The sequence below is a fragment of the Aulostomus chinensis genome, chromosome 11 (genome assembly GCF_037954235.1).
Source record: "Aulostomus chinensis isolate RoL2024-O1b breed Wild chromosome 11, RoL_Achi_v1.0, whole genome shotgun sequence".
Lineage (NCBI taxonomy): Eukaryota > Metazoa > Chordata > Actinopteri > Syngnathiformes > Aulostomidae > Aulostomus > Aulostomus chinensis.
Window position 1 is genome coordinate 29,217,832 of NC_141330.1, and position 19,571 is coordinate 29,237,402.

Sequence of the window (19,571 nt, forward strand, 5' to 3'; positions counted from 1 at the left end):
AACTGTGCTTTGCCTCAAACCTGATGGTCCAAAGTCCCACGAGAGGCCCCAAAAGTTGAATCAGTTGGGGGTAATGTTCTATGTAGTGGTGTTTTGGCAGCACTTTTTTGTTAGGAAACACCTCTTGATACCTTTGTCGATGATCTGAAATTTTGCTCTCAAGGTAAACAATAGACTCATCACTGTGAACTGGGGCAACCACTAGCTCAACTATCTGTTTTAGATCCAACAAGACCTGCCACACTGGCTCATGTTCAGGAATCTTGGAACCAATTAAAAACGGGAGAAATCTTAACAAGCTCCAATTTTCATGGGCATTGCCCCCTATGGTTTTCCTGCTTGAAAGATTTTGTGTCAAGACATGGGGCTTATTGGTTTTGTCTGTCCACTTGTATGAGAAATACAAAATGGAACTGTTTATGTCATCCAAGGTGATATACTTCTTTGATATTAGTAAAGTAAGGCAATGCGCTATTTCAACAGGCACAATGCCTTCGAAAAGATCATGAGCAATGTCAGGAGGGTAGCCATGGACAACATGAAAATGAGACAGTGCTCCAGTAAAAGGACAGGCTCTTTTAACTCCAAAAATGCTACTGCCAGTATCTAGCGCTGCTCTGACATGGGTTTCATGTGTTTCTTTTGTTCTGAGGCTGAAAGTTCCTGATCTAACCTCATGTGATTCAATATCTGCAGCTGGTGCTGTACAAAAACGACAAAAGTTAGGGGCCTGTAAAGTTCTCCACAAAACCAGCTATTCCGTGTGCTCCTAAGTTGTCAGCAAGAATAGTCTGCACTGTACCCTTGAGTGGTTTGTTCAGTTGTGGAACAAAAATGCCATCAACCTCCAAAGACCTTAGATCACGTATTAGGGGCTCTAAAACTTTGTCATAACCAAATGACTTTATATTGTCTGTTTTACACAAAATGGCCAGGAAAATTGAGGACAAACTAGAATGAGACCCCAGAGGAAGGTTATTCAGTACCCAATATACAGCACAAAGTTTGTGGGTTTTGCGGGAGGTGCCCAAAGGGTTACAGACCTCAAAGTCATCGGCATACAAAGTTATGGATAAACTTAGGGCTTCCCTTGACAGCAGACTATTTTCTTTAAATTGCAGACCATCTTTATAAGACCTGTACACAATTTCTTTTCCAGTCTCTGTCTCCCTTTGTGTTATATTATTACTAACTATCTTGTCTACAACATCTTTCCTACTCAGCAGCACTTGCAGAGATTGTAGGATGGGGACATACTGGAATGTTTTATTTTCCTTCACATCTAAAATGTATTCAAGAGGTTCTACAACATTAAATTTTGCTTTGTAATATTTCTTGCATTGATGTGCAGAACTCAAAGGTCCACCCTTCTCTATGGCCCTATTTAGTGGATTTGCTGAGCAGAGAGAGATAATTTCATCTATGACAGCTCTGTCAACTTGGAGCTTGTGCTTCTGAAAAATGTCTAATAGAACACCTTCAGCATGAGATTTTGAGAGACAGTCAGTTAAGTGGTGAAGTTCTGCCAAAAAATCATTGATTGCTCTGCTTGGTACATGGGAAAATGCTCCAATTTTAATAAAGCTGCTGCCAAACTGTGCTCAATTACATCTGGGAGGTCATTTAGGGCAACAGTACTGCTACTGGGTTGAGCATCCTCACCAATGTCATCATCACACGTATTTGAGACAGGTTCTGAGAAAGTGAGGGTGGCTGATCCCACAATTCCTGGTTTAAAATCTTTTGGTGAAAAATACCTATTTTTTCTGCTCTTGTGAGATTTAAAAGATCCTAAGATGTTTGTTTGAAATTTGCAATCCAAGAACATACACGTTACAACTTCATTTTTCTTCAAATGTGCATTAACATGAGTCCAGTAATCCCTCTCAGTCATAAGATCCTTACAAGGACACAAATGGCAACTAAATGTACATTGCTCTGTAGTGATGGCGACTAGTTTTAATAACATGACATCTATTCAAATGAATTAACAATGCATTCCACGTTCTAAAAGTACATGGGCATCTTTCATGCACACACGGAATACGATTGTTATTCCCATAATGTCTATGCCTGACTCGATAGTGCTGCAGAATATAGGACCTACTTGGAAAAACTGAAGGGCAGGTCTTGCATTGCCACATTCACTCTGTCACTGGAACACTTCTAGCACCATTCACTGTAAAGGTGGAAACAAAGACAGATTAAAGTTACATTTGGAGATCCTAGAAAAATGATTCAACTAGCCCACTTAAAAAAAAAAATGCAGACAAAAGTCCAAGTTGTTCTCCTCAGACTTCTCTCTGAAGCCAAGCCTCCGTAGCGCAGAAACTGCTTAAGTGTCGGGTTCACATCAACTGACTGCAAAAAAGTTAAATAAATTATAGCTATACTTAAAATTAATGACAGTGCTAGTGTGATGGAGTTTACTGCATTGAAAACTTTTCAATGTGTTCCAAACTTTTTCCATACATGATTGGGGCAAAATATCTCACTAAGATAATAAGACATGCACAAATGTATTAATGTGTGTATGCATGAGCTGAGTGATTTATAAAGCTCCGTAATGTAATATTATTGTAACTATAAAGCAAATATCCTTGTATCACCACAAAAATGAGCCCACAATGCATCAGCTGACTCCAGGTGATTTGGGGACATCCGTTTGTCACTCTGCAGCAAAGAAGGAAAAATTAATATAGGCATTACAAAACTTCATTAATACATATATTCATTCACATACATTCATGATACACACATTAGATATACACTCACCAGCAATTTTATTAAAGGTACACAACATAGCAGAGACCATTGTAAAATGTCAAAAAAAATTAACGTAATTATTACCTTCTCTGATAAGAAAGGGGAGTAAGCATGTTCTATGGGCTGACTGAGCAGAGCTAGCAGCTTATATCCCCCCAAAAACAGTTTCCATTAAGCACATGGCAGGCCATCGCGACGTGAATATTACCTCCGCTTCAGACAGAAGAGGCGCCCACCAGTTAATAGGGGGGTTAGGGTGGCGGGTGGCTAACTTACAGAGGCTGCTCGATGGCCATATCTCATTAACCCTACGGTCACGGTGCAGTTAACACAAAACTTAACAGTCAGTTAGCAAAAACATTCCAACATTAGACTAAGGAGCGCCGCAAAGTTAAGTTGAATGTAACATGAACGGCTCCCGCTCCCCCCCCCCCAAAAAAGAAAAAGAAAAATCAAATTAAACACGGTGATAAAAATGGCGCGACCAAATAAACTGACGGCACGTATTAACGTTAACGTTATGTAGTGACTCTAAATACATTGAACTACATCCGGCTGGAATTTCGACTATATTTAATTAGAAAAAACAGACTTACTGACCGAATACTGCCGTGGCGTGTCTTAGTGCGGGGACCAAGGACGTGACGGTTACCTTCTTCTACCAACAATGCAAAGTGCGCCAGATGAAATCACGCGCGGTATCACGATAATTCACATCGCTACTTTATTGACTCACTTCATCCCAACATGATCTGAACAGGTTAATGTACCATTTGTGTAGGTTCTACACGATATAGTTACATTTCATTTTAAAACATGAGGCAATTGTGTTAAACACACCCAATATGTTCACTTAAATCCGTGAGTTGGCCAGCGTTGTTTTTTCAGTGCATTGATAGCTATGCTGCTACAGGCTTAGACTGCTGGGGGACACATCAGGTTACATGGAGCCCTCCTCTCCTCTCCTCTCCTCTCCTCCTTGGTGTCTCGCAGTCTCTCTGTGTTTCCACACATCCACCAGAGCTCCAACCGCCGCCTGCATCGCCCCCCACCCCCCCTTTTATCCCCTACTGTTACATCAGCCTGCGCTCCCCTTCCATGAACCAGTCTACCATCCAGTCCTCCATCAAGCTGGCTTGCTCTCCCTGCCTCCCCTTCCATGAACCAGTCTACCATCCAGTCCCCCATCAAGCTGGCTTGCTCTCCCTGCCTCCCCTCCCATGAACCAGTCTACCATCCAGTCCCCCATCAAGCTGGCTTGCTCTCCCTGCCTCCCCTCCCATGAACCAGTCTACCATCTAGTCCCCCATCAAGCTGGCTTGCTCTCCCTGCCTCCCCTTCCATGAACCAGTCTACCATCCAGTCCCCCATCAAGCTGGCTTGCTCTCCCTGCCTCCCCTCCCATGAACCAGTCTGCCATCCAGTCCCCCATCAAGCTGGCTTGCTCTCCCTGCCTCCCCTCCCATGAACCAGTCTACCATCCAGTCCCCCATCAAGCTGGCTTGCTCTCCCTGCCTCCCCTTCCATGAACCAGTCTACCATCCAGTCCCCCATCAAGCTGGCTCGCTCTCCCTGCCTCCCCTCCCATGAACCAGTCTACCATCCAGTCCCCCATCAAGCTGGCTCGCTCTCCCTGCCTCCCCTCCCATGAACCAGTCTACCATCTAGTCCCCCATCAAGCTGGCTTGCTCTCCCTGCCTCCCCTTCCATGAACCAGTCTACCATCCAGTCCCCCATCAAGCTGGCTTGCTCTCCCTGCCTCCCCTCCCATGAACCAGTCTGCCATCCAGTCCCCCATCAAGCTGGCTTGCTCTCCCTGCCTCCCCTTCCATGAACCAGTCTACCATCCAGTCCCCCATCAAGCTGGCTTGCTCTCCCTGCCTCCCCTTCCATGAACCAGTCTACCATCCAGTCCCCCATCAAGCTGGCTTGCTCTCCCTGCCTCCCCTTCCAGAAGCTTCCTTCTTCAACTGTTTTTAACATTTCCATGTTTCCTCCATTCTGTGTTATAAACTGTTTTCTTGTCTGTACCAACATCTCCTTCACGTCTGTCCCTCCTGGTGAGGGATCCTCCTCCCCTCCTCACCCTGAGGTTTCTCCCATTTTTCCCTGTTCAAGGTTTTCTATGGAGTTTCTCCTCAGTCGATGTGAGGGTCTGAGGGCAGAGGATGTTGTTATGATGCCATGAAGCCTGGAGACAAACTGGTGGTGAAAACAGGCTACAAAGAAAATTGCCTTGCCTTGCCTTGTCCCGTCTTCTCCGCCTGCAGTTCACATCCTTGTGTGTGGAACTCCTGCAGATGCTACACCACTGTCTCTGTCCCCGCTCGCCAGCAGCAGAAGTGGTGCACTCCACAGCTTTGTGACCCCTCTGGCCGCAGTTGTAACAGGACAGCTTCAAGTTCCCACCATCTCTTCCTCTCACTTTCACCACGCTGTCATTATCTGCTCTCATAACTCCGCAGCTTAGCTTTAAATGCGGTGAACTCAACTTCTTGTCACTTTGTGTAATATGGATGGAAAATGGCTTAAATGACTCCGGCAGGCCCTTCAGAATCATTGCAGTTAACAGGCCATCATTCAAAGTTTCTCCCGCATTCCTCAGTGCTGTAATTGCAGTCTCTGCACGGATTACATGATCAGTGACGCTCTCATTGACAGCTTTCTGAAGTGACGCCAGCTCTGTGTATAAACTGATCATCCGGGGTTTCCCCTTACCGGCGTAATGCTCCCTCAGAATCTGTAGGGCCTTTCTGCCATCATCCGCCGCGTCTCTCATCACAAGAGATAGGCTTTTATCATCTAACAGCTGAATCAGTTCTGCATACACCTCTTCATTTTTCTCAGTGTCCTCTGCCGCAGCTGCACTGTTCTCCTCCTCCTCATCAGGCGGCTCATTGAGTATGGTGCCCTTCAACTTCAGCAGATGCAGGTGCGCTAGAAACTTGGTTTCCCACAACTCATAATTTCTCTCATCTCCATCAAAACATAAACGGCTCCATCGGCCTCCAAGCTCCTTTCTGGGCCTGTCACCTGTTGGAGCTGCCATCATAAAAAGGGCTGGAGCACCGATTAAAATGTTAAACTGACGGAGGAAAAAGTAGACACAGCCATCGGTTCAGTTTGACCGGCATGCACACACACTAATGAGCAGGGCAGGCGGTCATTTATTGATTTGCAACACCTGGTAAATGATAACCACGCTCCGTCTCCAGGCAACCAGATCAGCTGAGAGCACAAACAATCACAGCATTCAACAAGATGAACTGAAGGAAATTGCTGAGGAGCTACCTGATCCACAAAAGACCTGAGGTGAGAAATGAGTCACAGCTATGCATCAGTTGTTGTCTACCAGCAGGGGGGCTACCAACACCATGGGCAAAGACAAAGGTCTCACCAGACAGGCAGAGGAAGAGAAAGAATGAATCCACAGCCTGTGGGTCCAAGGCGGACTGATGGGAAGTTGAGATGCTACAAATGCGAAGGCTACGGCCACATCTCAAGTAACTGTGCTACCCCAGACAACTTCCAACAAGACGACTCCTGGCTGCATGCACCACCTGAAGAACTGTCTGTCCACTCTCCTGGACTCCCAGTGACACAACCATAGGAGACAGCAGAGGCAGGTCAGAGCATTGAGCAGCACATTAACATAAGTACACACCCTGACACTCATAGCAATGATGATAAACCAGTTATTACATATCATCAATGCATGCACTTAACATTAGAAGCTAAACTACCACCTAAATTGATTCCTGTCCCTTAAGAATCAAGGTGGTAGTTGTTAAATCTGGACACATGCACATACCTGAGGGTCATAAATCAAAGTGCCATTGTGGGATGCCCTGATTCACCATGTAACACCCCATCTTGCTTGTAAAGAAACCAAATGGAAGTTGGAGACCAGTCCAAGATCTGAGGGCAGTAAATGAAGCTGTTCAACATCCAGCTCCAACTGTCAACGCTAATGTCCCAGGGTCCGGCAGATTCTTGTTGGTTTCATTCTTGTTCACCCTGAATCACAATTCTGGTTTGCTTTCACTTTCAATGGTAAACGTTACACTTGGACGCGGATGCCACAGGGTTATGTCTCCAGCCCCACTCTGTTTACTGCAGCTGTGGCTGAGAACCTGTCGCATTGGCAGCCAGTGTGTGGCAGTACACTTATTCAGTATGTTGATGATCTTCTGGTGTGTTCATCTACACGAGAAGATTGTCAGGCTGATACAGTGGGATTTGCTTTGTTTTCTGGCAGGAAATGGTCACAAAGTGTCAAAGGAGAAGCTGCAGTTGGTTGCACAATCAGTGCATTATCTTGGCCATATTATCACTCCGGAGGGGCGTAGATGAGGTCCGGACTGCATCCAGGCCATCTTGGATGTTCCAAAGCCACAAACAAAAAAGCAAATGATGTCTTTTTTAGGCTTAGCAGGCTATTGCCGTCCATGGATTCGTGATTTTGCGGAGATCTCCCAACCCCTATATGATATCACACATGGGGGGAAACATTTGACTATGACTGACTTGGACTCCTGAGGCAGAAACAGCTTTTTCTGACTTAAAACAAGCTTTATCTGGCTCACCTTGTTTAGGATTACCAAATCCTGCAACTTCTTACAACCTCTTTGTTTCTGAACGTGATGGTTTTATGTCAGCAGTTCTCACACAGTCCCATGGTGACAAACAGCGACCCATTGGTTATTATTCAAAACGGCTTTCCATAACAGAAAGAGCTATGATAGCGTGTCTAAGAGCTGTAGCAGCCACTACTAAAGCAGTTTTGGCTACAGCTGACATTGTTGCTATGTGTCCTCTTGTTGTGCATGTTCCACACGCTGTCCACTCTCTCATTCTTCAGGCGAAAACCGCTCACCTCACACCAGCAAGATTGTGGCACTGGCAAAACGTCCTACTAACAATGTCACATGTAACCTTAAAGCGCTGTACTGTTCTTAACCCATCCACACTGCTTCCTACAGCTGAGGACGGAGAACCTCATTCTTGTCTGGAGGTGGTTGACATTGTGTCAAAACCACGTGATGCAATGTTTGATGCACCTTTGTCTAACCCTGACTGTGTGTTCTTTGTAGATGGCTCTGCCATGAGAAACCCATCTGATGGTCCCTCGTGTGTTTCTTATGCCATATGTACGGAACACAGTGTAGTTGAAAGTGCCCGGTTACCTAGTAATCTATCTGCTCAGGCAGCTGAATTGTTTGCTCTAACCCGTGCTTTCATTCCAGGAAAAGGACAAGCTATTACAGTCTTCACAGATTCTCAATATGCTTTTAATGTTTGTCATAACCTCCATGCATTATGGAAAAACCATGGTTTCCTTACCTCTACAGGTAAACCCATCGCTCACAGATCTCTTATTATTAATCATCTGTCTGCATTACTGCTACCAGCCTCAATGGCAGTATGCAAGTGTCAAGCTCACACAGGGTCGGCTGACCCAGTGTCACGGGGTAATGCGGCCGCAGATACAGCTGCAAAATCTGCTGCTCTCTCACCTGTCTCCCCCATTTTGCAGCTACCCTTGTCTATCTAGAATAACATTTTTCTCTTAATGATGTCTCTTTCCTTCAAACAGGAGCTGATACTAGAGCGAAAGCGTTTTGGAAAAAGAAAGGGTGTAGTGAACTCCCTACTGGAGTTTGGGTAAACAGTGTTGGTCTCCCAGTACTCCCGAGATCCATATTCCCTTTCTTGGCTAAATTGATTCATGGTCCTGACCATGTCTCAAAAGGAAGGATGATGGATATTGTAAATAAATTATGGTATGCACCAGGATTTTCAGCATTTGCTGAAAAATTTTGTAAAAAATGTTTAATTTGTGCAACGAGTAATATTGGCAGAGGAGAAACAATGCCTTTGTCAGCACATCCAAAACCAGAGGGTCCTTTTGAACATTTGATGATGGATTTCATAGAACTTACTCCATGCAAAGGTTATAAATTTTGTCTTGTAATTGTTGACATGTTTTCAAAATGGATTGAGTGCTTCCCATGTAGACATGCTACAGATGTGTCAGTTGCTAAAGCATTGTTGAGGGAAGTAATCCCAAGGTGGGGACTTCCATCTAAGTTAACCAGTGACAATGGATCTCATTTCGTTAACAGTGTGATCCAAAGTCTTTCAGAAAGCCTCCAAATAAATCTGAAAACGCATTGTGCCTACCACCCAGCTAGTGCAGGGGCAGTCGAAAGGGCTAACCAGACTTTGAAAACAAAATTGACAAAGTTAATAGCAGAAACTAATCTTTCATGGGTTGACGTTCTACCACTTGCACTGATGTTTATGAGGGCTCGTCCACACCCTGTCCCAAAACAGGGGAGGGAGGGAGGAGGGGGAAACAGATGGAGGGCTAGAACTCAGGAGAAGCAGACCATTCCATGTCAGGGGTGGGGTGGGAGGGAGTCCAGGCAAGAGAGCCATTCTGATCATTCGGAACATCCGTCCAATCCATGTCATCCCGAGCGTTCAGAGTCTCCTGATTGTCCTGAGTTTCCTCTTCCTCTCCATCATGTGGCACTGAGGAAAAAGGGTGATGCTGTTGAGAGAGGACAGATCGACAAGAGTTAACTGTGGTGGAAGTGAGAGAGGGCTGATCAGGGTTCTTCTGGTGAAAGTCAGCAATGAGTTGAGGGTCAACAATAAAAGAGGCAGGAACCCAAGACCTTTCTTCTGGGCCATAACCATCCCAGTCAACCAAATATTGTATGCCTCGCCCTCGGCGGTGAGAACGAAGGAGGCGTCGGACAGCATACACAGGGCCGCCTTCAACGATGCGAGGAGGAGGAGGAGGAGGGGTTGGAGGCACCAAGGGACTTTCTGGAGCAGGCTTGATTTTGGAAACATGGAAGGTGGGATGAATGCGCATAGACCGAGGGAGCTTAAGTCTCACTGCTACGGGGTTTATTATTCTTTCAATGGGGAATGGACCAATGAACCTGGGTGCCAACTTATTGGATTCGACACGGAGGTGCAGGTCTTTGGTGGAAAGCCAAACCTTTTGTCCAACCCGGTAAGCAGGGGCTTGTGAGCGATGACGGTTGGCAGAAGTGGAGTAGCGATCAGCCGAGTGTTGGAGGGAATTGCGGGCTTGTGTCCAGGTGCGTTGGCAGCGCTGAATGAAAGTGGTCACAGAAGGGCAGGAAGCCTCTTTTTCAAGGGCAGGGAACAGAGGAGGCTGATACCCATACGAACTTTGAAAAGGGGAGAGACCGGTGGCTGAACTGACCAGGGTGTTGTGGGCATATTCTACCCAAACCAATTGTTTAGACCAGGAGGAGGGATTTGATGACACCAGGCAGCGGAGAGTGGTTTCCATATATTGGTTCTTTCGTTCAGTTTGGCCATTTGACTGGGGGAGGAAACCAGAGGACAAGCTAACAGAGGCCCCCAACAAACTACAGAACTCTCGCCAAAAAATTGATGTGAACTGGGGGCCTCGATCAGAGACTACATCAGCAGGGATTCCGTGAGTGCGAACAACATGCTGAAGGAGAAGTTCAGCAGTCTCTTTAGCAGCGGGGAGTTTGGGAAGGGAAATGCAATGTGCCATCTTACTGAACCTATCAACTATGGTGAGGACGGTGGTGTTACCTTCAGAGGGAGGAAGACCAGTTACAAAATCCAGGGATATATGTGACCAGGGCCGATGGGGTATGGGGAGTGGATGAAGGTGACCAGCAGGAGCTTGATGAGATGGTTTGTGTTGATTACAACTTTGGCTTTGACAAACTCACGCACATCCTCATCCATAGTGGGCCACCAGAACCGTCGAGACAGGAACTCCTTGGTTCTGTGTGCCCCAGGGTGAAAGGTGAGCTTGGATGCATGTGACCACTGTCAAACCTCTGACCTTAATGTAGCGGGTACAAAAAGACGATCAGGGGGGCAAGCACTTGGTCCAGGTTGGTTGACTGAAGCGGCTTTGACTCTCTCTTCAATGTCCCAGGAAAGGGAGGCAACAAGACAGGAAGGGGGCAGAAGAGGGGCGGCCTCAACAGGGGAATTTTCTTTTTGAAAATTGGCGGGACAGAGCATCAGGCTTGACATTTCTGGACCCTGGGCGGTAGGAGAGAGAAAAGTTGAAGCGTGTAAAAAAGAGTGAATTTAAGCGTTTGGCTGTGCGGATGTACTCTAGGTTTTTATGATCTGTCCAGACAAGGAATGGAACCTCGGTTCCCTCCAGCCAATGCCGCCAGTCTTCCAAAGCTAGTTTTACTGCTAGCAATTCTCTGTTACCAATGTCGTAGTTTTGTTCTGCAGGGGTCAGTCGGCGAGAGAAGAAGGCACATGGGTGGAGCTTTTGGTCAGATGCTGAGCGTTGAGACAACACTGCCCCCACTCCAACATCAGAGGCATCCACTTCAACCACAAACTGTCTTTCAGGGTCAGGGACATGCAGAATGGGAGCGGTGGTGAAGCGTGCCTTTAAAGTTTCAAAAGCCCTATTGGCTGCAGGAGTCCAGGAGAATGGGATTTTGGATGAAGTAAGGGCTGTGAGGGGGGAAGCTACCGTGCTGTAACCACGAATGAAGCGGCGATAAGAGTTAGCAAAATCCAGGAAGCGCTGTAGCTGCTTTCGATTCTCAGGGGCGGGCCAGGCTGTTACAGCTGAAACCTTGTCAGGGTCCATTTGTAGACTACCCTGAGCCACAATGTACCCAAGGAAGGTGACCGAGGATTCATGGAACTCACACTTCTCAGCTTTGATAAACAAGGAGTTTTCCAGAAGCCGTTGCAAGACTGCCCTTACATGATGAACATGCTCCTCCATAGACTTGGAGAAAATCAAAATATCGTCTAGATAAACGAAAACAGAGTGGTTCAGCATATCTCTCAGGACATCATTAACTAAAGCCTGGAAGACAGCAGGGGCATTAGTTAAACCAAAAGGCATGACAAGATACTCATAATGGCCTGTGGGGGTGTTGAACGCTGTTTTCCACTCATCCCCCTCCCTGATGCGGACGAAATGGTATGCGTTGCGTAGATCCAATTTAGTGAAGACACTGGCCCCCTGGAGTATTTTGAAAGCCGATGACATGAGTGGCAAAGGGTACCTGTTCTTCACGGTTATATCATTGAGGCGTCTGTAATCGATGCAAGGTCTGAGGGTTTTGTCCTTCTTTTCCACAAAAAAGAAGCCAGCGCCAGCAGGGGATGAAGATGGTTGAATGATACCAGATACCAGGGAGTCCTTGATGTAGGCCTCCATGGCCCCCCTTTCAGGGCCAGAAAGGGAGTAGAGGCGCCCCTTGGGAGGGGTGGTGCCCGGCAGAAGGTCAATGGCGCAATCATAGGGACGATGAGGGGGTAGAGACATGGCCTTAACCTTGCTGAAAACCTCACAAAGGTCATGATACTGGGCTGGGACCCCAGAGAGATCAGGCTGGCCACAGGGAGGTGGAGAGTGGAGCAGTGCAGCTGCCTGCTTCAGGCAGACCTGATGGCAGGCGGAACTCCAACCACGGATGACCCCTGCCGACCAGTCAATATGAGGGTTATGGTGGCGAAGCCATGGGTAGCCCAGTATAAGAGGGAGGCGAGGTGAGGGCAGGACATAAAACTGGATGGTTTTGTGGTGATTTCCAGACATGAGTAAGCGGACCGGTATGGTCTGATGAGTGACCATCCCCAGCAGATGACCATCCAGAGCCCGGGCAGGCACAGAACAAGGAAGGGGTGACAAACTAATTCCCAGCTGAAGAGCTAACTCCTTGTCAATTATATTAGCATCTGCTCTCGAATCAATAAATGTGGACAGAACTTGAGAGATCTCAGGCAGAAGGAGCTTGGCTACAAACAAGGGATGATCAAAAACAGAGGAGGCTTTAAAAGAGGATGGACTCACCAGTAACTCCTCCACTACTGATGAGCCCTCCCTTTTACTGGACAGTGTGAGATGAAGTGGCCTGGTCGACCACAGTACAGACAGAGATTCGACTTGCGGTGCCGCTCACGTTCCTCAGGGGACAGACTGGTGCGGCCCAACTGCATGGGTTCAAGGCTGTTGGTTAAGGGCTCAGGAGTGGCTGTAGAGTGGGCCAAGTTGGAAGCAGAGCCTCGTGATGCATGAGCAGATGCATGAGCTGGAGGTGTCTTTTGCTTCTCTCTCCTGCGAGCCTGGATACGAAGGTCAATGTTTATAGCAAGAGCAATGACATCATCGAGAGAAAGGGGTAGGGGGTAAGACACAAGTTCATCCTTGATGTAATCAGCCAGCCCATGCAGAAAAGCATCACGAAGAGCACTCCCATTCCAGCCACTAGCACAGGCCTTAGTGCGGAAATCAATAGAAAAATCAAACACGGACTGACCTTTCTGACAGACTCAGGAGGCCCCCTGCGTCAGTTGAATGGACACCCTGCCCAAATACTTTGCGTAGCTCAGAAGCAAATGACTCAAATGAAGTACATGCCGGAGTCTGTTTATCCCACTCAGTGGTGCCCCACAGCCTCGCTCTCCCTGTTAGCTGATTAATGGTAAAAGCTACTTTAGCTTGTTCAGAAGCAAAGGTGAGAGGTTGCAATGCAAAAAAGATGGTGCAGTTTGTCAGGAATGGGTTACAACCTTCAGGCTCACCAGCATAACGTTCAGGGGCTCCAATACTTGGTTCAGAAACTGGTCCGGGGGCCAGAACGGGGGTTGCTGGTGGAGCAGGGGCAGGGTCAGAGGCAGAGGCAGAGCTAACAGGGGTTAATTGGGCGACGGTTCCAGTTAATTGCTGCACTTGGTTAGCCAAAGAGACGATAGCCTGTTCTTGCGAGGCTGCGGCCTGTCTGGCCTCAGCTGAGGCAGATGCCATGAGGGCCTCATGTTGCTGGAGGACCCCTTCAATGATTTCAAAATGATTTTGGGCAGGGGAAGTGCGTGCTGGGTCCATGTTTGGCCAGATTGTACTGAAACGGTGGGGGTTATGGACCCAAATGCAACACACTTAGAAACAGGAGTAGAATCGGAAATGAACTTTATTCTGAGGATGCCAGGAATTTAGCTCAACAAAAAAAAGGCAATGGTAACTGAGTTCTTCCTTCAAATGGCAGTTGGGTGAGCATTGAGGGAGGGGAATGACCAGGCTGGTTTGAGTCGTAACAATGTCAACAGGAATATGGGTGATTAGCTCTGGGGCTAACAGGTCAACTGGAGAAGTCTTCCACAGGAACGTAACCACAATATCAGGCATGCAAAAGCAGAGGCAGTCTTGCAGTGAATCAAGGCAGAAGTGATTACCAGGGCTGAGGCAGGGGGGAGTAGTCGAAGCAGGCGGGGTCGAAGCCGGGAAGTCAGTCCAAGAGAAAACGCTGGAGAGTTTAGCATCGAGCATCACAATCTGGCAGAGAACAAAGGGAGAGGGAGACCTATATAGCTTTGGGACAGGTGCAGGTGATAGGGACTGATTGGCAGAGGAGGTTGGCTGAGGGAGTGAGAGGTGATGCGTTCAGGGTGACTTGGAGAAACCAGTGGTGAAAACTGCAAACCATGACATTGTGGGGATAAGGCATTCCTTTTCTTGCCTCCAAATTGGTCTGGGTGTTGTTATTTTGTTAATCTTACAATTGCAAATGTAGCATTACTCCCTGTGACTTTAGATCAACAATTAAAACAACATCACATCCATAAAAGAGAAATGGCACAGTTTTCCACTGTGTCATCTTATCATTGGCGTATTTCTTTAGGTGAAAAATGGGGCATTGGTTTACTGCCATGGTATGGTGTCACATTTTTGTCTGATCACATAGATAATATAACTTATTCAATGTCTGCTTATGCTAATGAAACAATAAAAGGTTTCCAGTATCTAGTGGCAAATGATAATTCCCACAGGTTAACGCTCCTAAAGCATGAAATGGCTCTGGATCACATTCTGGCAAAAACTGGAGGTTTATGCATTACACTAAATTTAACAGGTGAAGCATGTGTTACTCTCATCTCAGATAATTCAGATAACATTCCTAGTGTGATAACAGCCCTTGAAAAAATTAGAGATGCATTCGGTCCATCAGAGTCAGCAGGGTTTAGTTTCAATCAATGGTTAACTGATCATTTGGGTCCCTGGGGTACTATGGCCATTCAGGTGTTTATCCCTGTTATCATTGTTTTTTGCATTATGTTGTGTTTCTGCACATGCGCAGTCTCCTGCATGCGAGCCTTCATATATAAATGGATAAATGGAGTGTGGGAGGAGAAAGGACGTCACTGTATGTTAAAGTGCCTTTTGAATCAAGCAAAAATGATGACCCACAGTTCTGACATGTCAGAGTGGGCGCCAGGAAACCCTGACAGTGAGTCGGTTAATGAGTTTGTGTAATTATGGTTTACTTTGGGTTTGTTTTTTGTTCTTGGTTTGTTTTTTTGTTTTTTCCTTTTCTACTTAAATCTGTGATCAATGATTTGTCAGAATTAAGATTTAATGTAATTCCTAAATATGTGTTGTTGACACGTTGTGTCAAAAGGGAGGAATGTAGGAATTTTAATCCAGAGGTCAGAGGTCAGAGGTAGTAGTCTCAGGAAGTATTTTATGAGTTCCTGTGGCCACCCTGACCTCAAGGCACAAAAGGGCAATATAACAGGATGAAGGGGGGAGTTGAGAAGCAAATATTTAACAGGTGTTATTTCCTATACCCTACAGTCATTGCTTTGATGTGGATATCATCTGCGCCTTTGTTGTTAATGGTATAAAAGGTTGGGTCATTGTACAGATCAGCAGAGAACACTCAGCAGTCTTCTCTCCATGCTGCATGCATTAAAGATGTCACAGTCCCTGTCTCCCATCCCCCTCCTGTCACTCAGCTGCAGTGTTTTTCCACTCTCCCCTCCCTCTGCTCCACTCTACCTGCCAGCCGCTCCCACCTCATCAGCCAAACTCTGCTCACCTGTCTACACAGCTGCAGCTCATCCTAATCAGCCCTGCATATAAGCCTCTCCTGCACTCTCACTCCTCGCCAGATTGTTTTTCTGCAGTATGCCGCATTCTTCTGTCTGATCACCCGGTGCCGACCCTGCCTGTTTCCGACCTGCTCTCCTCGTCTGCCTCCTGGTAAACTCACCTGCCTTCCGTTCCTGACCTTGTGCTCTGCCTCAGTGTTTCTGGTGTCTGACTGCTCTGCTGGAAGTTACTCATCTGCCTGTCCTTGGCTGTCCTCCTGCCTGCTAAGGGCACTGAACTGTTTAGAGCTGGGGGCTCTGCAGCTTCCCCTCGGTTCCACCGCCGGATTCGGCTTCATCCCTTCCCCTCGTGTGAGCCGCAGAGACTGTGTGAGGGCTTACAGCCCGAAGAACGAACTTCATTCTGAGGTTACTCATACTGCTCCGTACCTGGTCTGCCGTGGTGAAAACAAAGGTCATTACCTCCTGTTGTCCGGTGTACTGCATTTGGGTCTAAACCACACCCGTTTCAAAAGAGACTTGATTCATCACGGAGTCTGATTCTTCAGTGAATTAGCAACTCTCAACGATCTACAAGGAGAATTTCCCTTACAACCTCTAATAGATAAGCAGCAGACAATCACATGGTTCTTGTGGACCTATAGTTCACTAGGGAGTTTGTAGTGTTGCTTGGTCCCCACCTGTTTAAGGCTTTGTATGTAAGGAGGAGGACCTTAAAGTCAATTCTAAGTTTGTAGGGTAGCTCGGACTGGACTAATGTGTTCTCTACTCTTGGTTCTAGTCAACCGTCGTGCTGCTGAGTTTTTTTTTTGGAATCTGAAGTCTCTCAATGGTCTTTTTTGGGAGACCAGTGTACAGCGCATTACAGTCGTTGAGTCGGATTGCTGTGAAAGCATGAATTAGCCTCTCAGCCTTTTTTGGATCCACAAGTGGTCGTACCTTAGCTAAGTTCCCAAGGTGGAAAAATGATGATTTGGTCACCTTATTGATATGTGAATTGAAGTTCAAAACTAAGTCCAACATAACACTAAGACTTGTAACCTCAGATTTAATCCGGGGGTTTAATCTCTTTAGATTATTAATCAGTATTTCGCTTTTTGTTTTGGGGTTGGCTAATAGAATCTCAGTTTAATCCTCATTTAGTTTAAGAAATTACGGCTCATCCATTTGTTTGTTGCCATCAGGCAGTTGGTGATGGACGTCCTGGCTACAGCATCATTTGGTTCCGTGGATATGTGCAGGTGTGTGTCATCCGCAGAACTTTGGAAACATATATTGTGCTCTGTGATGTCAGAGTTGCAGCATGTAGGGTGAGAACAGTAATGGGCAGAGGCTGACAGAACTTCCTCCCTCTGTTTTGAACCAATTTCGTGCAGTCAGAAAGACCAACTGCCTCTCCAAGATGAACTGAGATCTTATTCCTGTCAGAGTTTCGTCTGAGGTCATTGGTTATTTTGGTAAGAACAGTTTCAGTGCTGTGATTTTTCCTGGAGCCCAACTGAAAAACCTCTAGGATGTTTTCTTCTCGGAAGGAATTTATTTGGACTGAAACTACTTTTTCAAGTGATTTACTAATGAATGGAGGGTTGGATATGAGTTCATAGTTTGCTCGGGCATTGCTGTCCAGGTAAGTTTTCCTTCATAAAGGTTTTACAACCGCTGCTTTGAATGTATCTGGGAAAACGCCTGTTTTAAGGGATGTATTTATGATGTCCAGTTCATAATTTGACATCCTATCCAACACCCGTTTGGAACATTCTGTTGGTACAGGATCAAGGCATGAAGTTGAGGGATCGTACTCAGTCACAGTTTTGCAGAGCTCACAAAGTGTGATGTATGTAAATCCACCCAATGTGACACGAGGTTTGTTGAGAGCATCTTTGTTCCCTCCAGGACTGATACTGGCTCTGATCATGGGGATTTTGTTGTTCTTCACTCTTGGCTGCTGAAGCGCGTGCAGAAGTGGGGGCAGTGTTGAGCAGCTGACCGATGGTGGAGAAAAGGACACTTGAAGTACCAGAGTTTGCTGTGATAATTTTAGAGAAGTAACCCATCCTTGCGATGTGCTCAGCTTTGTTATGGGCAGTCAAAGCCTCTTTATAAATGTCACAGTGACCTGTGAGCTCAGTCTTTCACCATTTTCTCTCAGCCGTCCGACATTCCCGTCTTGGGTTGCCTGCAGTATTAAAGTTCAACTGTGGGGCGGTTCTGTCTGTTGACTTCTTTATCATTTACAGTGGAGCAACAGTAGTTAACAAAGATGACAATGCATCATTTTAACTGTCTCCTCCATCATTTAGCGAGTTGCCATGGTGTGGCTCACACGATCTCATGAGATCAGGGGACTTTGCTTCAGCTTTGTCATCCAAGAACCTCTTTTGGATTATATGTTCCTTTTTTACTGCAGAGATATTTCAAAGTCAAAGAAAATACAGTGGCAGTCTGAAAGAGGTAATTCAGTTCCTGAAATATTATCAATGCTTATCTCAGTTGTCATGACTTAAGTCTAGCGTATGACCATGCGCGTCAATCGGGCCGGTTATATACTGGGTTAGAGCAAAGCTTTCCAGTAAAATTAGGAGCTCTATAGTTTTAGAGTCGTCTGTTTCATTAAAGTGGATGTTCGGTCTCCATTCAGGATCACATCATCACATCTGGTAGCAGAGGGAGTTCATTCAGAGTTTAGTTTAGTTTATATTTATACAGCACTTTTCATACAGACACTGCAACACAAAGTAGTTCACAGAAATAAAAGAAAAACAGGCAACATTAAAAACAATATAAAACAATATGAATGTTAAGAACAAGGCCTTCCCGACCCACATGACCACATACATGCATGCACTCCCCCACACACACACACATGCATACACACACATACACACAACCACACACTGACTGTAAGTAGGAACATTGCAGGGCACTGAAAATCCTAGTGAGGAAAGACCATCTATGGGAGCCGTCCTAACCGGGAGGTGCCACAGCCCACAACCACAGGGAGTGCCGCCATCGAGACCCCCCGACCCAGACAGACCAGGTACACTCCACATATAATGCAGAGCCCCCCAGCTCTCCGGGCCTGGACGATCCCAAGGACGACGCCCCCGCGGGTGAACCAGACACACCTCCCAGTGTGGAGGGCCCCCACCAGGACACACTGGAGCAAACTAAAGGACTAAAAGAAGATGGAATATGAAATAATAGAAATTACAGTAATATTAAAATATCAGAATGACTATATATGTATGTATGTATGTGTGTATGTATATATATATATATATATATATATATATATATATATATATATATATGTGTATGTGTATGTGTATATGTATATATATATGTATGTATATATGTATGTGTATATGTATGTATATATGTATGTGTATATGTATGTATATATATATGTATGTATATATATATGTGTGTGTGTGTGTGTGTGTGTATGTATGTATATGTATGTATGTATGTATATGTGTGTATGTATGTATATGTGTGTATGTATATATACGTATATGTGTATATATATATACGTATATGTGTATGTATATATACGTATATGTGTATATATATACGTATATGTGTATGTATATATACGTATATGTGTATATATATACGTATATGTGTATATATATATACGTATATGTATATATACGTGTATATATATACGTGTATATATATACGTATATGTATATATACGTGTATATATATACGTATATGTATATATACGTATATATATATACGTATATGTATATATACGTATATATATATACGTATATGTATATATACGTGTATATATATACGTATATGTATATATACGTGTATATATATACGTATATGTATATATACGTGTATATATATACGTATATGTATATATACGTGTATATATACGTATATGTATA

At 45.4% G+C, this 19,571-nt stretch overlaps 1 long non-coding RNA gene across 1 annotated transcript; it reads left to right on the forward strand.

The window, feature by feature from the left end:
* The first annotated feature begins 15,757 nt into the window (after positions 1-15,757).
* Positions 15,758-17,902, forward strand: LOC147253944 (uncharacterized). The gene is made up of 3 exons (XR_015118453.1): positions 15,758-16,123; positions 16,854-16,910; positions 17,563-17,902. It is a non-coding gene; the product is annotated as an uncharacterized LOC147253944 (long non-coding RNA).
* Positions 17,903-19,571: the final 1,669 nt, after the last annotated feature.